General features: G+C 43.9%; 1 protein-coding gene across 1 annotated transcript in view; it reads right to left on the bottom strand.

Annotated features, from left to right (window-relative positions):
- Positions 1-12077, bottom strand: part of CFAP47 (cilia and flagella associated protein 47) — a 2697962-nt gene that overhangs the window by 1422364 nt on the left and 1263521 nt on the right. The window lies entirely within an intron of this gene.

Here is a 12077-nt window from a genome sequence, read left to right as displayed (position 1 = left end):
TAGTATAGATACAGTTGCTGATGTTACAATTTTTGTGGATCCTCAATTACCATTTAAATAAGTTGGAGAATTCAATCTCTTTTGTGACCTCTGTCAGTGAGCAAACTGTGTATGACCCACAAGGATAGTGTCCTTTAATGGGGTAAGGCCCTGTAGTGGTCTTTGTGGGTTTGTGGTAGTTAGCCAAGGTCTGGTATGGACTAGCATGTCTTTGAGGTTCTTAGTGTGTTTGAATGCAAATCTCGGGGATTGCAGATCCAATGTCATGGGTGTAACAAAGGGCCCCGCAGACCCCGCAGTGCGGGGTGGCCCCGAGCTCCAGGGGGCCCCATCAGCACAGTCTCCAGGCCTGCGAGATCCTAAGTGAGCCCGAAGGTGGCCCCTCAATGTGCTTTGCAGGGTGGTCCCCTCAAATTTCGTGATGCCACTGGCTGAGCGCCTTCTACCATCTAAGAAAGCGACAGCCCTCGTTAATTTGGGGTGTGTGGCAATTATCTCGCAGCTGCACAAATGAGGCAAAGAGCAAAAGGAAAGCCGAGCATTGAGACTGCGACGCATGAAATATCAAATGACTAACGTGGCCAATTAGATTTACGGTAACTAATGACACGCAAGGAAAGTTCTATAAAAGAAAGAAAAGGACACAACCTGATTTCCAGCTTTTTATCTCAATACCGTTTTCTATAACGTGGGCGGCTTTCTCTGGCAAAGCAGCAGAAAACGCGAGTTGAGTGTTTCCTCGCGTTATTAAGTGCCACACGAGCCTCCACTGAGGATGTGAAAAAAATGAGTATTTCTATCTCTCGGGTGCTGTGTAACAACGGTAATAACCATGAATCTACCCCAGCTCGTTCCTGCTATGTATATCGACTTCAGAAGGATTAAAAGCTGAATATTCCCAAAAATGAATAAAGCTTCAGACTTGATGATTACACTCAGTTTGTCACAACAATAACACAACCAACTGATTTTTTGTAAAAAACAAAACAAAAAACTGTCTTTTCTTTGTAAGAAATTCAACTCAAATGCTTATTTGTGTCAAGCAAAACTTCCGGACGTGTACCAGGATGGTTACTCAACAATGAATATAGATGTTCCCCTTACTCGTTTGTAACCCTACTCGACTCTTGGAATGTGCAAAATGGGATCTCCGTGGCTGGTTGCCACTTCTGTTTACATATAGGACTCGATTCTTGTGGCTTCCCACTGCCCCCATGTCTTGACCCTCACCTGACGCCTCTCTGTGATGCATGAAGATAGAGGTCTTCTTGTGCTACAACGAGACTCCGTTCATTTTCTGGGAGCACACAGGAGAGCATTCTCCTACCCTCTTCAACATTTCACTACAGTGTCCAAGCACAGATTTAATGAGGTCAAGCACAGCCCTCCATGTCTTCAATGAAGTCCTCTGTGAGGTTTCTGATTTCAACACTGCCAATCTACAGACATTTCCGAGATGCCACACGCTCTCCTTCCATCCGGACATACCCCTAATTTGGCCATGTCTACCAGTTTATTTATGATTGGCAGCTACTTTCATTGATCCAATGGAATCCTAAGCAACTAGCCCTGACAGGTAGTTTTCAGCTTTTTCCTCTCACTTCCTTCAGTACCAGCAAATGATCGGGGGTCTTCACATACTTGTACATGTCAGTTTACGTTTTGGCTCATCTAGATGGCCCCTGTTGACAGGCCTCTGGTTCTTCTGTGAAAGTCCTATTGGTGATTTATTTATGGATATTTGACCATGCCACTGCCCTCAGACTCGCTAGTACACGGAACAGGCCCCTGGCGATTTACTAGACTTTGGACTGCTTTCCCCCAGATGTGGACGCGTTTACATGTTTCTGTAATATACTTGGGCTCCGGTTTTGCTCTAGTGCCAGGCACGTATCCTGTCCCTCGTATGTGCAAAGATAAGTGAGCTGTAAAATGGACACTACCTCTATAGACCAGGTCTTTAAATCGAAAAAAAGAAGTGCACATGCTCTCCAAACTGGTTTGTGTGCGGGCAGTGGAGTGGTTTAAGAGTTTGGCTAATGGCTTCAATCTAGGTTATAGGTAACAAGGGAAGTCAAGTGTCATCTAAGACTCTGGGTAACTAATGTGAAGTAAACAGTGGTCCCTCGACCAAAATATCACAATCAATATACAAATACATCAAATGATCAATTTATTTAATTATATATAAAATGGTAATAAAAAAATGTGACGATGGAGTGAATGTGTGGTGAGAAACATGCTCAGTGCTCTCATAAAAGTGATACACATGTGTGACAATACATGATCGGCAGTGTGTATCAAACAAGAACAACACGGCCAATTTTCTTTTTATTTACAATCAAGTTGTTTCCATAGAGGTAGGCAATGATGTTTTGATATTTAGACAAATAGAAGGATCACCATCAGGATTCTGACAGTAAGTGAGCCAGAAAAAAACAACAGAGGATAGGCACCTAATCAATTATTGGTGAAGGCACCTATGCGCTACATCTGGGGAAGATAGAGAATGAACTTCCAAGGATATCAATGCTGCTGGGGTAGATCAAGTGGGTCCTGGAGGATCTGGTAAAGCGAGCAGTGCTATGTGAGCCTCTTTGAGTATACATGCAGGCCTCCAGAGGAGTACCGGGAGTCCCACAGTGACAGCAGACACTATCGTTCCACATTGCTTTCCCTTCTAGAGGCCTGCACACAGTGGCATAACAATTGGCCCCGCAGTGTCTGCAGTGCGGGGGGGGACTGAGCTCCAGGGGGCACCCTCCGGCACTGTGCACGGATGGGCCTGAGAGCTCCTGACTGGGTCAGAGAGTGGGGGCCTCCGTCCAACCAGTTTGCACGGGTCCCCCTCAAGTTTCGTTACGCCACTATCCAATGTGCCAGTCTGTAAAATGCCCCAGTGTTTTCTGATGGTTTTGTGAATTCTGTTAGAATCTGGGGTATAGGCAGGGCCGGACTGGCTGTAGCGGGCACTGGGCGTTTCCCCGGGTTGGGGGCATTTTTGTTACAGGGCAGTTTTTGCAGCATAGATGCAATATTTGCCCAGTAAGAAAATCGTCCGAAACTGGCCCTGGCAAACAGCTCGGCCACACGCCCAACCCCCTGGGGGGGCGGCCAAGCACTTTGCCAGGGCCTGTTTTGGTTCCCAGTCCGGCCCTAGGTGTAGGTCGTTACACAGGTAAGAATGTCTGTAGTTTGTTTTGGTCTTACTTCTAATAGTGCTTCACGATTATTGTTCCTAGGTTGTTTATTCAAGAGTGAAATAATCCTTTTAGGGTATTCTCGACAACCTAAATCGTTTGAAAGTCACTCTGCCTCTGTTTTGAAGTCTTCTACAGAGCTACAATTCCTTCGTAATCTAAGGAATTGGCCAAAGGGAAGATTGTCTTTCAATGCTTTGGGATGATGAATACTGTAAAGAAGAAGGCTATTGCAGTCAGTTGTTTTTTTTGTAGATGGTAGTACTGAGTTGTCCGGCTGTGAGCCTAATCATGAGATCTAGGAGCGGCATGTTCGTGTGAGATATGGTGCTAATAAAACAAAGGTAAGGATTAAGGCTTTTAATCCATGTACAAAACTCATCATAACTGGCTTGTTCTCCCTTCCAGAGGATCAGAATATCATCTATATATCTCCTCCAGAATAGTAAATTGGTTTTGTATGGGTTAGAGATATCAAAGATCAGTATTTTTTCAAACGCCGCCATATACAGATATGCTACACTGGGAGCAAATGTACTACCCATGGAAGTGCCCTGGGTTTAGTGGTATAACTGATTTTTTAATTCAAAGAAACTCTCTGTCAGAACAAGGGTGGCACATTCGAGAACAAAAGAGATCGGGGTGGGTGAGTTCCGAATTTCGTTACTGAGGGCATCCTCTATCACATTCAGAGTGGCTCTTTGAGGAATGTTCGTGTAGAGGGTCTCTACATCCAATGTGACCAATAACCGTATCTCATATGTGTGTTGGACCTCGTCAATCAGGCGTAAGACATCACCTGTATCCTGTAAAAATGAGGGTATCTTTGCAGATATGACCAAACCTTCCAGAGCATCTCTAGGCTTTACCATGAAAGCAGAGTTGCTCATACATTAGATTTAAGGCTCCCAGTTTTCAATTTTTACTGATTTTTACAGCTGAATACAAACAGAAAGCATTGTCTTAAAAAATAAATACCATAAAACTGGCAGCCCTAATTTATATTACACCACTCCGGAGTAATGTCATATGTGAGTAAATCGAATTACGAAAGTAAAATCACCTGTAAAAGCGAATTTACACTCATACATCAAGCAATTTGCACCTATTGAACTTGCACTAAAAAATGGATTTGTGAATTTAGCTTTGTGTAACCAGTCCTGGCTTTCGCTTTACAACTGATTGTTTTCAAGGGCTTTGGTTTAAAGAGAAGCAAATGAAGGCATAAGCTCTCAGAACGTAATGGTTTCTGAAATTAAATCCCAGGTCCAAAACCATTGTGCGCAGTATAATGCAGCAAACAAAATAAATATTTATTTTTCTATCCCTACTCACGCAAAATACGTTTTTTACCACATGACAACAAAATTAGCGACCATTAAACAGGTCCTTTTTTAATTCTTTTACCTGTTCAGCCATCAGCGTCTTTATTATATTTGCTGAAAACTACTTCATTGAAGTAAAACACTGTAACAATATAGAGCCCTCGTTTGAAAAAAGGGACGTGACCATCAATCAGCCAGACACAGAAGTGGATCAAGCAAATATTGCAACAAAAGCTTCAAAGTAATCATTTTACAAACGCACTTTGTTTCTATCAGCACCAGTGAACAAAAAAGGTAATGAATTAGCATGTGAGAAATTAAAACTTCATTCTTTTAGCCATAACACATATATTTCTATATCTTAACTAGTAGCAAAGCCATTTAGAGACCTACAGCCTCAATCCCTTCCTGTAATTTGCCATTGATTGAGCAAACACCGTTAAGTCAATCCTAATAAGTAAAATAAAGCTTCTTTGCTTGAAAATTGATTGTGTCAGTTATGTAAAATCTGATTTTTGGGGGCATTTTCGTATTTCCTAGCACAATCTTTTGAGGATGCACGTGTTGAAAAAAAAAACATAGCGGGACCTCTCCCCAGCAGGTCCGGACTGGCCGTAGCGGGCACCGGGCATTTCCCCGGTGGGCCGCCAGGGTTGGGGGCCGGTTTTGTTACAGGGCCATTTTTGCAGATTAGCTGCAATATTGGCCGCTGTAACAAAATCGTCCGAAACCGGCCGTGGCACACCGCTCGGCCGTATCCCCAACACCCCGGGGGGCCGGCCAAGCACTTTGCAAGGGCCAGTTTTGGTTCCCAGTCCAGCCCTGCTCCCCAGGGGTGGACTGGCCTTAGTGGGCATGGGGCACTGCCTGGGAGGCTGGAAGGAAGGGGGCCGGTTTTCTTTTTGGGGCTGGTTGTGCAGCGATGCTGCAATATCGGCCCCAGTAACAAAAGTAGCAGTGCTGGGGGCCAATTTTGTTAAGCAGCAGTGCTTCACGCTTGCAGCCCCCAAACCTCCATCCTCCCTGTGGTGGGCACCGGTCGGATAAAACTGCCAGGGCTGCTTTGGGTTTCCAGTCCGGCCCTGGCTCTCCTTTGGAGGGCGGGTACCGAACTCCTGGAACGCTATACACTCCTCACCTCTCCAACGAAATAATCATCTTATTTGGTTAAAAAAAAAAAGGAAATGCTGGCATCTTTGCAAGTGTACTCCGATCCACCGAAAATTGGCTTGTCTGTTTTTTTAGGCTAATGCCATGACGCCTTCTTAGATGTACCAATGATTTTTAAAAAACGAGTAAATCATTATTAAAGGCCACAATACAAAGTACAAAAATGGTTTGACAACCAGAGGGTCTGAGGGAAAATGTTTATAGAGACCACACAGGGTTTGTTCCCCCAATGAATACTTAACAACCAAGTGAAACCCTGGGGTCTACGCTAAAGTTTTATAAAATGTAAAGAACTACAATATCATTGGTGGGTCGAAGGATCCCAGATATACAAGTGAAACAAGTGAAACACCGCCTAAGAAAAATAATGCTAATGGGCATATCCCTTGAAAGGACGAAATCCCTCACTCACCAGAGGTGACATGCTTCATCATTGGGATTCTCCAATCCCAGAGGAAACCCCTAGTTCCTCTGGGGGCTACAACTCCCTCACTGTGAGGGAGGAGCACACGGATGTTTTGTTGTACAGATAAATGGGATGTACTAAATCCACAATGGCGAGCCAGTGATATAAGTGAGGGCGCAGCGCAAAAAAAATATTTTTGTTATTTATATTTTATGTGATATGAAGTGAAAGTGATCTTAAAAATAGCTCAAGAGCGTCCAAGCACTGCTTTATTGATAGTGCGTCCTTGGCTACAATTAAAACGTAAGTGCACCACTAGTCAACAATTTTTTAGACCATGGTGATGGTGATAGTTGTCGACATGTTTCAGCCTTAGAGCCTACAGATATGGCACGGCTTTCGTCAGGACTTGAAACAGCTGCTGCGTATCAAACAACCAGAAAAGGATACTCTGGGTCCAACACTTTAAGTCAAGTGCATCACGAGAAAAGACCACCCGTGAATACTGGGTGAGTCAACCAACCTCTCACTGGCAACTGCTCAGGAAAGAGTGCACCGCTCTGTCCGTCGGTACACCGTGGCCTCAATGAGCCCGATGCCGGAGGTGAGACTGCGACGCATGAAATATCAAATGACTAACGTGGCCAATTAGATTTACGGTAACTAATGACACGCAAGGAAAGTTCTATAAAAGAAAGAAAAGGACACAACCTGATTTCCAGCTTTTTATCTCAATACCGTTTTCTATAACGTGGGCGGCTTTCTCTGGCAAAGCAGCAGAAAACGCGAGTTGAGTGTTTCCTCGCGTTATTAAGTGCCACACGAGCCTCCACTGAGGATGTGAAAAAAATGAGTATTTCTATCTCTCGGGTGCTGTGTAACAACGGTAATAACCATGAATCTACCCCAGCTCGTTCCTGCTATGTATATCGACTTCAGAAGGATTAAAAGCTGAATATTCCCAAAAATGAATAAAGCTTCAGACTTGATGATTACACTCAGTTTGTCACAACAATAACACAACCAACTGATTTTTTGTAAAAAACAAAACAAAAAACTGTCTTTTCTTTGTAAGAAATTCAACTCAAATGCTTATTTGTGTCAAGCAAAACTTCCGGACGTGTACCAGGATGGTTACTCAACAATGAATATAGATGTTCCCCTTACTCGTTTGTAACCCTACTCGACTCTTGGAATGTGCAAAATGGGATCTCCGTGGCTGGTTGCCACTTCTGTTTACATATAGGACTCGATTCTTGTGGCTTCCCACTGCCCCCATGTCTTGACCCTCACCTGACGCCTCTCTGTGATGCATGAAGATAGAGGTCTTCTTGTGCTACAACGAGACTCCGTTCATTTTCTGGGAGCACACAGGAGAGCATTCTCCTACCCTCTTCAACATTTCACTACAGTGTCCAAGCACAGATTTAATGAGGTCAAGCACAGCCCTCCATGTCTTCAATGAAGTCCTCTGTGAGGTTTCTGATTTCAACACTGCCAATCTACAGACATTTCCGAGATGCCACACGCTCTCCTTCCATCCGGACATACCCCTAATTTGGCCATGTCTACCAGTTTATTTATGATTGGCAGCTACTTTCATTGATCCAATGGAATCCTAAGCAACTAGCCCTGACAGGTAGTTTTCAGCTTTTTCCTCTCACTTCCTTCAGTACCAGCAAATGATCGGGGGTCTTCACATACTTGTACATGTCAGTTTACGTTTTGGCTCATCTAGATGGCCCCTGTTGACAGGCCTCTGGTTCTTCTGTGAAAGTCCTATTGGTGATTTATTTATGGATATTTGACCATGCCACTGCCCTCAGACTCGCTAGTACACGGAACAGGCCCCTGGCGATTTACTAGACTTTGGACTGCTTTCCCCCAGATGTGGACGCGTTTACATGTTTCTGTAATATACTTGGGCTCCGGTTTTGCTCTAGTGCCAGGCACGTATCCTGTCCCTCGTATGTGCAAAGATAAGTGAGCTGTAAAATGGACACTACCTCTATAGACCAGGTCTTTAAATCGAAAAAAAGAAGTGCACATGCTCTCCAAACTGGTTTGTGTGCGGGCAGTGGAGTGGTTTAAGAGTTTGGCTAATGGCTTCAATCTAGGTTATAGGTAACAAGGGAAGTCAAGTGTCATCTAAGACTCTGGGTAACTAATGTGAAGTAAACAGTGGTCCCTCGACCAAAATATCACAATCAATATACAAATACATCAAATGATCAATTTATTTAATTATATATAAAATGGTAATAAAAAAATGTGACGATGGAGTGAATGTGTGGTGAGAAACATGCTCAGTGCTCTCATAAAAGTGATACACATGTGTGACAATACATGATCGGCAGTGTGTATCAAACAAGAACAACACGGCCAATTTTCTTTTTATTTACAATCAAGTTGTTTCCATAGAGGTAGGCAATGATGTTTTGATATTTAGACAAATAGAAGGATCACCATCAGGATTCTGACAGTAAGTGAGCCAGAAAAAAACAACAGAGGATAGGCACCTAATCAATTATTGGTGAAGGCACCTATGCGCTACATCTGGGGAAGATAGAGAATGAACTTCCAAGGATATCAATGCTGCTGGGGTAGATCAAGTGGGTCCTGGAGGATCTGGTAAAGCGAGCAGTGCTATGTGAGCCTCTTTGAGTATACATGCAGGCCTCCAGAGGAGTACCGGGAGTCCCACAGTGACAGCAGACACTATCGTTCCACATTGCTTTCCCTTCTAGAGGCCTGCACACAGTGGCATAACAATTGGCCCCGCAGTGTCTGCAGTGCGGGGGGGGACTGAGCTCCAGGGGGCACCCTCCGGCACTGTGCACGGATGGGCCTGAGAGCTCCTGACTGGGTCAGAGAGTGGGGGCCTCCGTCCAACCAGTTTGCACGGGTCCCCCTCAAGTTTCGTTACGCCACTATCCAATGTGCCAGTCTGTAAAATGCCCCAGTGTTTTCTGATGGTTTTGTGAATTCTGTTAGAATCTGGGGTATAGGCAGGGCCGGACTGGCTGTAGCGGGCACTGGGCGTTTCCCCGGGTTGGGGGCATTTTTGTTACAGGGCAGTTTTTGCAGCATAGATGCAATATTTGCCCAGTAAGAAAATCGTCCGAAACTGGCCCTGGCAAACAGCTCGGCCACACGCCCAACCCCCTGGGGGGGCGGCCAAGCACTTTGCCAGGGCCTGTTTTGGTTCCCAGTCCGGCCCTAGGTGTAGGTCGTTACACAGGTAAGAATGTCTGTAGTTTGTTTTGGTCTTACTTCTAATAGTGCTTCACGATTATTGTTCCTAGGTTGTTTATTCAAGAGTGAAATAATCCTTTTAGGGTATTCTCGACAACCTAAATCGTTTGAAAGTCACTCTGCCTCTGTTTTGAAGTCTTCTACAGAGCTACAATTCCTTCGTAATCTAAGGAATTGGCCAAAGGGAAGATTGTCTTTCAATGCTTTGGGATGATGAATACTGTAAAGAAGAAGGCTATTGCAGTCAGTTGTTTTTTTTGTAGATGGTAGTACTGAGTTGTCCGGCTGTGAGCCTAATCATGAGATCTAGGAGCGGCATGTTCGTGTGAGATATGGTGCTAATAAAACAAAGGTAAGGATTAAGGCTTTTAATCCATGTACAAAACTCATCATAACTGGCTTGTTCTCCCTTCCAGAGGATCAGAATATCATCTATATATCTCCTCCAGAATAGTAAATTGGTTTTGTATGGGTTAGAGATATCAAAGATCAGTATTTTTTCAAACGCCGCCATATACAGATATGCTACACTGGGAGCAAATGTACTACCCATGGAAGTGCCCTGGGTTTAGTGGTATAACTGATTTTTTAATTCAAAGAAACTCTCTGTCAGAACAAGGGTGGCACATTCGAGAACAAAAGAGATCGGGGTGGGTGAGTTCCGAATTTCGTTACTGAGGGCATCCTCTATCACATTCAGAGTGGCTCTTTGAGGAATGTTCGTGTAGAGGGTCTCTACATCCAATGTGACCAATAACCGTATCTCATATGTGTGTTGGACCTCGTCAATCAGGCGTAAGACATCACCTGTATCCTGTAAAAATGAGGGTATCTTTGCAGATATGACCAAACCTTCCAGAGCATCTCTAGGCTTTACCATGAAAGCAGAGTTGCTCATACATTAGATTTAAGGCTCCCAGTTTTCAATTTTTACTGATTTTTACAGCTGAATACAAACAGAAAGCATTGTCTTAAAAAATAAATACCATAAAACTGGCAGCCCTAATTTATATTACACCACTCCGGAGTAATGTCATATGTGAGTAAATCGAATTACGAAAGTAAAATCACCTGTAAAAGCGAATTTACACTCATACATCAAGCAATTTGCACCTATTGAACTTGCACTAAAAAATGGATTTGTGAATTTAGCTTTGTGTAACCAGTCCTGGCTTTCGCTTTACAACTGATTGTTTTCAAGGGCTTTGGTTTAAAGAGAAGCAAATGAAGGCATAAGCTCTCAGAACGTAATGGTTTCTGAAATTAAATCCCAGGTCCAAAACCATTGTGCGCAGTATAATGCAGCAAACAAAATAAATATTTATTTTTCTATCCCTACTCACGCAAAATACGTTTTTTACCACATGACAACAAAATTAGCGACCATTAAACAGGTCCTTTTTTAATTCTTTTACCTGTTCAGCCATCAGCGTCTTTATTATATTTGCTGAAAACTACTTCATTGAAGTAAAACACTGTAACAATATAGAGCCCTCGTTTGAAAAAAGGGACGTGACCATCAATCAGCCAGACACAGAAGTGGATCAAGCAAATATTGCAACAAAAGCTTCAAAGTAATCATTTTACAAACGCACTTTGTTTCTATCAGCACCAGTGAACAAAAAAGGTAATGAATTAGCATGTGAGAAATTAAAACTTCATTCTTTTAGCCATAACACATATATTTCTATATCTTAACTAGTAGCAAAGCCATTTAGAGACCTACAGCCTCAATCCCTTCCTGTAATTTGCCATTGATTGAGCAAACACCGTTAAGTCAATCCTAATAAGTAAAATAAAGCTTCTTTGCTTGAAAATTGATTGTGTCAGTTATGTAAAATCTGATTTTTGGGGGCATTTTCGTATTTCCTAGCACAATCTTTTGAGGATGCACGTGTTGAAAAAAAAAACATAGCGGGACCTCTCCCCAGCAGGTCCGGACTGGCCGTAGCGGGCACCGGGCATTTCCCCGGTGGGCCGCCAGGGTTGGGGGCCGGTTTTGTTACAGGGCCATTTTTGCAGATTAGCTGCAATATTGGCCGCTGTAACAAAATCGTCCGAAACCGGCCGTGGCACACCGCTCGGCCGTATCCCCAACACCCCGGGGGGCCGGCCAAGCACTTTGCAAGGGCCAGTTTTGGTTCCCAGTCCAGCCCTGCTCCCCAGGGGTGGACTGGCCTTAGTGGGCATGGGGCACTGCCTGGGAGGCTGGAAGGAAGGGGGCCGGTTTTCTTTTTGGGGCTGGTTGTGCAGCGATGCTGCAATATCGGCCCCAGTAACAAAAGTAGCAGTGCTGGGGGCCTATTTTGTTAAGCAGCAGTGCTTCACGCTTGCAGCCCCCAAACCTCCATCCTCCCTGTGGTGGGCACCGGTCGGATAAAACTGCCAGGGCTGCTTTGGGTTTCCAGTCCGGCCCTGGCTCTCCTTTGGAGGGCGGGTACCGAACTCCTGGAACGCTATACACTCCTCACCTCTCCAACGAAATAATCATCTTATTTGGTTAAAAAAAAAAAGGAAATGCTGGCATCTTTGCAAGTGTACTCCGATCCACCGAAAATTGGCTTGTCTGTTTTTTTAGGCTAATGCCATGACGCCTTCTTAGATGTACCAATGATTTTTAAAAAACGAGTAAATCATTATTAAAGGCCACAATACACCACACACATTTAAATATTTAACCATACATATTTGAGATAATCCTCTTTTAGAACATATTTTCAG

The sequence above is a fragment of the Triturus cristatus genome, chromosome 8, assembly GCF_964204655.1.
Source record: "Triturus cristatus chromosome 8, aTriCri1.1, whole genome shotgun sequence".
Lineage (NCBI taxonomy): Eukaryota > Metazoa > Chordata > Amphibia > Caudata > Salamandridae > Triturus > Triturus cristatus.
The sequence above is the reverse complement of the archived record's forward strand: the minus strand, read 5'-3'. Positions and strand labels throughout refer to the sequence as shown.